The 9,793-nt window shown below is 34.3% G+C and overlaps 1 long non-coding RNA gene across 1 annotated transcript in view; it reads left to right on the plus strand.

Annotated features, from left to right (window-relative positions):
• Positions 1-8,790, plus strand: part of LOC128247352 (uncharacterized) — a 166,378-nt gene extending 157,588 nt beyond the window's left edge. Inside the window, exon 4 of the long non-coding RNA XR_008263747.1 lies at positions 5,383-8,790. This is a non-coding gene — a long non-coding RNA (uncharacterized LOC128247352). The remainder of the gene's footprint in view (positions 1-5,382) is intronic.
• The last annotated feature ends 1,003 nt before the right edge of the window (positions 8,791-9,793 follow it).

Below are 9,793 nucleotides of genomic sequence, written 5' to 3' on the forward strand. Positions count from 1 at the left end.
ATATATATACCCGGTTGACCGTCTTCACCATATGCATCTATATTTATATCTATATCTATGGATACATTCATATACATACATATATATAATTTATATAATATGTTATTATTAATATCAGGAAATCAATATTAGAAAATTGTTCAGAAAGATATATACGTGTGTAAAATAATTGTTGTATTAAAAATATAAATATAATATATAAATGTATGTAAATATGTATAAGTATAAATATATAATAATGACATTTTAAAAGTTTTGAATTAAGTTTTAAAAGCATCTTACGATCGTTTCGCAGAAGTGCTGTCCCTATAATGGAATTCTGTATTGATAAGCATTTATAGACAAACCTTCTGCGTTTCAGGGATATAAAATGTGAAATTTGTATAATTTATCGAATGGTAGTTTTATTTTCAATTTATATTGAAATATGAATTTATATTTTAAACAAACACCATTTCCCCATATTATTTCATAGTTTTTAAAAAAAATACCATTCGTTAAATTATACAAATTTCACATTTGATATTTCAAAGGACCAAAAGAGTTATCTATAAATGCTTATCAATATAGGATTCCATTATTCTATATTATCTAAGTCTATGAACTACATTTGGAATACAAGACAATATAATGGATTTTACACATAACAATTATGGATTATTACAGAAAAATTACCAAGGAAGCATATATGGATTTAATGACTCTCATACTAAAGTGTACTTACCAAAATCAAAAGCAGTAATTTTTTATTTTATTTTATATTTCAAACAAACATCATTTTCCTATATTACTTCATATATTTTAAAAACTACCATTCGATAAATTATACAAATTTCACATTTTATATCTCTGAAGAGCGGAAGAGTTGTCTATAAATGCTTATCAATATAGGATTCCATTATAGGGACAGCACTTCTGCCAAACGATCGTATGATGCTTTAAAAACTTAATTCGAAACTTTTAAAATGTCATTATTAATATTTATACTTATTCATTTTTACATATATTTATATATATTCACATTTTTAATACAACAATTATTTTACACACGTATATATCTTTCTGAACAAATTTCTAATATTAATTTCCTGATATTAATAATAATAATATATTATATAAAATATATATAATCGCTCCTATTAAATACATAAATAATTTAATAGTATTAATACTTTAATACAATAGAGCACTCAATATAAATTCAGTATATAATATTCTCATTGAATATATTTAACTAAAAATTTATATACATACATGTATATATATATATATGTGTGTGTGTGTGTTTGTGTGTGTGTGTGTGTGTATGTGTGTGTGTGTGTGTGTGTGTGTGTGTTTAATAATAATAATCCTTGGATAGAATTTATAAACATTAAATGCATCGCTACGTGCGTTTCCGCAAATCACATATCTCTTAAGATGATAGTGCGTCTTCCTGGGATGATTACAGTGTAGACAGTAGTATCCGTGGGCATCTGGTTGATCAACTTCGTGGATTCATTTCTTCGGTCAATATAACATTTGATGGATGTTTAACAGAGGGATCTTATCCCCTTTGAGCAGTGCGAAGGTTGATTGAGTTATGTGGGCGTTTCTGTGGACATTTGTTGGGGTGGACCGGAAGGTGATGGAAAGAGAGGAAGGAATGGCAGTTATATGGAGATGAAGGTATGTGTGGTGATGTCGGACTTATTTTATTATTCAATCTGCAGAGGACAAGGATGGGTAGTGCATTCTTTTGTTCGGTCTAATTTAGGACATGACTATCTACAACGTGTTCTGAAGTAAACAGTTCAGCCGTTACAGCCATTACAGCCATCATCTGTTACGGTCTATTGTCCGTATTGATAAATGATACTTTGTTAGGGTGGCCTTTTAATTGATTTCGCTCGTATAGTGTATGGTATTCTGAATTGTAGTTTGTTTATTTGTTTGTGTTTCTCCTTGTTCTATAATATGCTAAAGGTAGTTGATGTTATTCCGTTTTAAAATGTTCTCTAATCGTTTGCTTTTATGTTTACATAATATGACCATCTTGGAGTGTCTATCACGTTTTCCCTGGATGTAATGATTTCCAGAGTTTCTCCTGTTTCTGTGAAGTGTAGCATTCTGTAAAGTTTAAGCTTCCAGACGAGGTTCGATAGTGATGTGAAGTACCTCTTATTTTGTTGTATCTGCCGTCCTTAACGTCGTGGCACCGCCACGATATTTTGACGGGTGGTTTAGATACACAGTACCAGTGTTGTAACAGTAAACAAGATAACGATACAGTCATAATAACAATGTAACGATCCAACAATCTCTTCACGAACCAACAATCAATATTCCAATTGAACCAGCCAACACCTTCCGATTTCACTACGAACTCAACTTGAACTAACCCACAAACTTCACTCCAACCGCTACTATTCATAATTTCTTGTAGGATGGGGGATTCGTGTCTCTCATCAAAACATATTTATATTGAAAAATGATGTGAGATAGTTACGCAGACGATTTTTCATGATGTCTCCAGTGTCACCAGTGTACACGTGTTTCTGCGTATCTACTTTCACCTCACATTTGTAAACCACATTCTTTACAATGCAGTTATTGTTAAATCTGCATTTTCTTTACTTCTACAGTTACAGATGATATTTGTTCGTTCTCCCAGCAGAGTTATAAATAGTAGATCCCCTTCCCCTTCCTTCTATAATCGTGTACTATTTTCCTTATGTGTTGATTGGAGTGTCACATGTGCGGTGTTGTTTCGGTCCGTTTTTGCTATTGATGATCTTGTATTACCCCTATTTGCAAACCATTATATATATATATATATTTAATTTCACTGCTATTTACTATGGTGAAAAACTAATTTTTACACACGAAGTTGCCTTTAGAATTTGAACTATGCCCCAAACATTTTTGAACCAATCTAAAATTTGTTTGTTTTCCACCACTGCTTCGTACAGCTATTTATGCATTTGATCAGACAGGATGGTCTGCGTGCGTAAATCAGTGACTAGCTTTTTCTAAGGTTTTCTGTCAGTTCAGGGTTTACCTCACCTTAGTGAAACGCAAAAAAAAATGAAAGAAGAAAATAAATGAGCATCTAGTGGTCCACAGAGTGTGCTTAGAGAGGATAATTGTGTATTTACACCTTTTACCATAAGTCTTTCTCCGTGTTAAACTGCTGTAAAATTGCCTGATGAAATATGTCGCGAACATATTTGAAATAAACTAAAGTTGTATGTATGTATACATGTATGTATGTGTGAGTTTGTACGTATCTATCTATCTATCTATCTATCTATCTATCTATCTATCTATCTATCTATATGTATATATATATATGAGGATAGATAGATAGACAGACAGGCAGACAGACAGAAGACAGACAGACAGACAGACATATAGATAGATAGATAGATAGATAGATAGATAGATAGATAGATAGATAGATAAAAAAATACATTAGCTAAATGAGAAGAGAGAGATGTATTGTATTGCTTTGGTTTTACCTTTACAACCTTCCTCAGAAATGTGTGAAAAAATCGAGTGATCGGTTTCGAACATTTGAACGAGAGATATTGTACGAGGATCAATTAAGATGTAATAACTTAGTATGGGAATTCGTGAAAAGCGAAAACAGTTTAAATAGTTAAAACGCATGAAGCAATTTTACGTAACACGATGCAATGATATTTCTGCATCAATTCCTCCAGATGCGTGTGCAATTCATTTTGGTCAGTTATATGGCTACGAATTGTACACTAAAGCAATGCATTTAACTAAACTAAGTCAGTTGTGAGGAAAATCTAGACTCAAGCAAGAATAGTCCTGAATTTGACAGAGTACGCAAGTAATAATTGCAAACATCTACCCATTTGAACACCTGTTCGGCGGTAAAACAAAATGAACAATTTTTGAGAATTACTAACTGGTTACATGTTTCCGTTGTCTACGAAATTTATTAACCACTTATGGAGTTAAACTATTATATCATAACTCTTCTTGAAGAATAAACAGAAAATGGAACCTAAGAACAAACTATCTTTCAAATTATAAAGCGGTCGTGAGTGAATGCACACGTCATTTGCAAGTATGTAGATTGAGATAAATCTATCGTACTTTCCCATTTCTATTGATAATATATTTTTACTGCTGCAGTCTCTCAGTAGTTTCGTAGACTTTAATATTCCTTAGACCTTTTATTCCTTAAGCATAGTTGGGATTAAATTAAAAGCAGTTAAATCATATAGAAGCATAATCTAGGTTATCGAAACCACTGGGCTACTCGATATTAGTAACAATTTAGCATAAGTGATCTTATCAATTACGTGAAATTAAAGAATGAATATGTATAAAATTGATTTCTTGGATCTACAACACACATTAACAGAAGTATGTGCTATTTTTCATGATTGTACTTATATTTTAACTATGAATCGACCTACACGACACTTAGTATATAAACGTAGATAGGCTGGATCTACGTTGAATAAACAGTTTTTGTTAAAGATAAAACCAAAACCAAATTGCCCCTAATTGTCCTGAAAATGTAGGTGTGAACTGACGCACTGAAAGTGTGATAGCTTAGTAATGAAAAGGGTATATAAAGATTAAAAACTATTGTTAGAAGCAAAGTTTAATTTTCGTAAATTTATTAATTTAATGGACAGACACCTTTGTGCATCGTGGGCTTTCATCAACTGAACAAGATATATTGAATATGCATTTATGCTAAGTATTTTGTGATACCCTCGAAGAACCAGAAAACAGATGAATGCTAACGCAGTCTATTAAAATATTTGAACAGATAAGTACAGAGCTTTCTGCTAACGCATTAAAATCAATGCAAATATTTTCAAGTAACACAAATACGATGTGTCTCAAACCAAGGTCAAGTTAACATACAATATGGTAAAGGACATTTTACCAGCAACTTACAGACCCGATGGAAACAAAGCATTATTTTCATTTTCCAGTAGTTATCACCGACACTGTATATTTACGCATGAACAAATAAAAATAATAATAATAATAACATTTTCTTTATAAAGTTATTAGTAATATTGATAATCATATCATAATACGATAATAAGAGTACTAGATTAGTAGAAAAGAAGAATTGTTTATTCTAAAGGAAATTTCTAACTTTAAATTAGATTTTATTCAATAAAAGTTCAACTGCAGATCAACCAGCAGCATTTCCTTGTATTTTCCATTGTTCCTGAAATGGAGAAACGTAATTTGGGAAATTAGGAACATGATTCCGATTTCCGCCTAATCTTTCAATGAAATTCTGCAAAATAAAATAATAATAAACTGTTCGTCGATGAAAAAAAAAAACTTCTTTTGACGATAATGACAACAAAAATGAATTTCTTTTATTTGGCACAGAGGCATCAGTCGAGGAAGACATTACAAGTAGAGCTACGATTCGTGCGAGGGTTTACAGAAAAAAAGATGAGGGAAAGAAACGAAGAGGAGTAAGAGGAAGTAAAAAGAATACATACTACACAAAATACATGATCACACAGATGATGTAGCCCTCCTGAGATAGCCCATCCTTCAGCTTGGGCTATACGGTTTTAATGCCTATGGCGAAGGATACTTTATGGTAGACGAAGCTGAAAAGATTCTGTCAAGCTCCCATCGATTTTCTCAAGTTTCACTTTGAAAGAAAAGTGAGGTTGAAGAGTGAAGTGCTCTGCACCAACAAATTTATCAAGAGGTAGGTAATTATGACAACAACGTTTAAGATGAATGAAATTAATATAAGCATACGCCTGTAAATTAGGGAACAACAGATTGGTGATGGCTTGAAGACTTGGTGATCCGGGTAATCTAGGTTCTGGTTCCTTGATTAACCCAAGTTGGAGGCTTGACAGCTTCAGGAGGACTGCATCATCTCAGATGTCTTCCCCTTTGATATGGCTATTAATTCAGTGGTTCAAACCACTAAGGTTTTCCTCTACCGGTACCGATTTCTTCGGGTTAATGTGTCCAGTTGTTACCGCCTTAAATACTTTCAGTCTGACTGTAGCCATCTCAATTTCCTTTAGATCCAACATTATCACACTGTGTGCCTCCATATGCTTTGGCGACTTTTACGTGACCCAGTTGGAAGATACTACTTCTCAGCATCTCTACATCTTGGCAATAGTTAAAGAACTAAAACAATAGAATTAGTATGTGATGATACCTTTGATGTCCCGTGTGTATTATTCAAAGTGGTTCTGAATAAAGCTTGTCAAGTCTGGCCATTAAACTCCATATTAAAGTCATGTACATTTTGAAAGTGAAACCAAAAACAGTGGTACTAAAAATATCTATTAAGTAACAATAGTCGGCCCTCTGAAAGCTTTAGAGTGATCTACATTTATTAGAATACAATCGAGTCTAGTTCTCTTAGTATCCATCGTCTGTAGAATATCTGCATGATGTGGAATTAATTGTCTCTATATATTTTGGGAATCACACAGGTCCACGCCCATCTATCCACACTACCTACAAGTAAATACTTTTCCTCGGTATCTTGGTTAAAATCATTCAGCAGAGACATGGGTGGGAACTTATCAAATAATGTGATCCTTGTTAATGTACTTCGTTAGCAGTGCCATCGCTACTTGACTTCTTTAGCTGGGAATAGTCTTAGCCTGTTGCTAATGGTAATACACAACTATCAAGTCCGTAGCGAGCAAGTCTAACATATATTTGCAAAGTTCAAAACTGCCACTAGTCTGAAAAGCCTCCACCTATCCAGATTTAAAAACTGTTCTCTATCTTGAGATCTTTGTCTTTTCAACAGTGGTTGTGGTTGCTGTTTTGGTTACTGCAGCTGCAGTTATTGTTAGTGTCGTCAACAGTAGTATGTATCATTGTTCATGTGACGTCTGTTGTGGATAAATGGCACGTTTGTGGTTGGTGCAACAATATTTGTATCATTTGAGTCATCTGCTTAGAAACATAACGTGCAGCTGTATGTGTAGATGCAATACTTGGCAAAAGTTTTTTGAGAAAGACTAGTTGAAGCTTGCAAGTTTCCCCTCTTCACGATACCAATGTTTATCGAAGGAACAGGCTGGTGACTAGGCTCGATACAATATGGCAGTAGTATCGTCGGAGACAGTGCAGTCGTCGTAGACCTCGGAACCATAGACATCTTGCCCGACTCTTCAACGGTTCAACTGATTTGCCCTTTTGGATTGATATTTTTATTATACCTGCGTAATGAAATACCACCGGAAAAGAGGTGATGTAAACATACATCATAGAAATGGTTCCAGAGAATAACAAAACGAATATAGTAGGGGATATGGTAAACAATACAGATAAAGATATCAACGCAATTCCATATGATGTTGTCAATGGCCATTAAGAAACGGAGTGCCTCCTGAGCGAAATAACAGTCCCAAAAGTCGATAATGAATCTTTAAAAGAATTGAAAAAATTAGCCAAATATATATATCTTGGGAATGATTTTAAAATATGCAGATAACAACATACCAAATCCCACAGCAGCTACAGATATAAATAACAGTGAAAAGAATTCCACTTGACTCTGCATACATATTAGGAAGAATGTCTATACGACAGGAAAACATGGGGCCGTGCTTATCGCGCAGTTATAGCACGTTATAAAATGACTACAGAAAAATATAACGACAGTAGCAAATCAGTTTTAACTACTAAATCTAAATCTAAAGGTGTAGCAAAAACAGACATATAGTACTCTTTATTGAAGAAAGGAAAACTTGGGGAACATTCACATCTACGTGAACAATATTCGGTGAACACATTGCGTGACGTTAAAAAGAAACACTAACCCCAGACTGAATGATGCAACAGAAACTTCAACACACGCCATATTAACATCAACTGTCCTTCAATGTAGATAACACATGTCTTATGGTGAATCTTTCTGTGTCAATACCTTACGTTGTAATATGCTTCCCTACACTAATGCAAGTATACTGGTATATGTTTTGTTTCGGTGCTTTATGTTCTAAGATCAATTCCTGTGGAGGTTAAGTTTGTCTTTCATCCTTCGGGGTTCGATAAAATGAAATACCAGTCCAGTACTGGGGTCGATGCTATGAACTATCAACATTCCCTCAGCATTTCTGTTCTTATGTCTGAATTCGAAACTTTCAGGGTAGAAGATAGGCAGAATCTTTACAGAATCGGACAAACTGCGTTGCTGCAGTATTCTGGCTCTTTCCATTCTCAGTTGAGTTTTCATTGCTGCAGTTAACACAAATACAGAAAGAAAAAAATTAAATACAATGGCAAAGTGAAACATTATAGGACGCATAGATATGAGTGCTTGCCGGGTTTTCTAAAATATTATCTAGTTTATCAGCACCGTGTGCGTTGAATCTACTACACAGGAATTAAGGAAGAACCTCATTCAATTTCTACTGTTAAGTTTGTCGAAGTTAATTCAAGAAACCTGTCGCAAGGTCAACTTGTAGAATCATGACTTGACCCAGCGCTAAATACATACATTCACATGTCTTTGAGTATAATGTTTCTTGCGTTATTTTACTCGGTACACATACAGATTTCTGTTATAGCTATGAATTTCTCAACATCGTCATCTAATCATTTAGAGTTCTGTGCGTACGCCATTGATCAGAACGACCTGAATGTACTGTATACATCAAATATACTTGTAAAATCACTATCTGTCGGTTTGACTACCTTTTTCTTTCTCACGTTTCCTCTTCTTCATGACTTCTTTCCCCGCCATTATAAGTTATTTTAAGAAGGTATTTGCCATATCCGTTTTGTATGGAATAATCTTGGTTGTATCTGTTCAATCAAAGATTTGAAAACGCTTCATTTCGTTTCTCATATAATTTTGAGTATTTTAGTAGTTTTTCATGTTTGAATGAAATGCTATTTGCTTTTCAGGGAACATGCGTGCTTTGCTGTTGCTAGAAGTGATTATTTTCTTTCTAATTTTCGGCACAAAGCCAGCAATTTTATTGTGTTGGAATCAAGCTGAGTACATCGGCCTGGTAATCATTTTATCGACCCCCGGAAGTCTGAAATTCGAAGTCGGCCTCGAGGTAATTTGAACTTAGAACGTAAAGAGCCGTAGGTAATGCCACTAAGAATTATTCCGGTGCGAAACGATTCCACCATCCCGCAGCCTTGTTGCTGGAAGTAATTTTGCTGACAGTTGTAGAGTCTCCTTTCTGCTACTTTCACTGACAACGACTTCCCCATCGACCAGCATTAAACATAACTACATCTGCCATCAACGAACTGTGTTGAAGGGGAGAGAGAAGTGCTTGTAACTACAAGAAAAAAACTATAGCGTGGGGGAAAAAGAAACATTAATAACAATAGCAACATCTAAAACGGAAGTTGGTGGTGATGTTGTTATTGGTTAGTACCATGAAACTGAGCCAAGTCATCTAGGAATTGTTCAGTTGTCGCATATTCACAACTATTACTGTCACTGGATGTCTTAACTATGCTTGATTTGGGTCTTGTCGATAATTTGGCGGCTCAATCAGATAGAGGATGAATTTCTGCATTGCTCTGTATTATTCTGTTTTTATCCTCTGGGCACAGAGTTGAACATCGGAAAACCGATAGTGCTCTAGTAGACAAGAGAGAACATTCGTATTCTATCATAGGCATTTCTTGCACTGGCGATGGCAGAAACGCCCGAAAGGAAAGAAAAAAAATCTGATGAGATATGAAGTTCTAAAAAGAGAAATCAGAAAGTTGTGGTTAATGAAAAAGACGTATATTGTGCTAATAATTGTTGTCCTAACTACACTGAGCATAGAAA

This window comes from Octopus bimaculoides, chromosome 3 (genome assembly GCF_001194135.2).
Source record: "Octopus bimaculoides isolate UCB-OBI-ISO-001 chromosome 3, ASM119413v2, whole genome shotgun sequence".
NCBI lineage: Eukaryota > Metazoa > Mollusca > Cephalopoda > Octopoda > Octopodidae > Octopus > Octopus bimaculoides.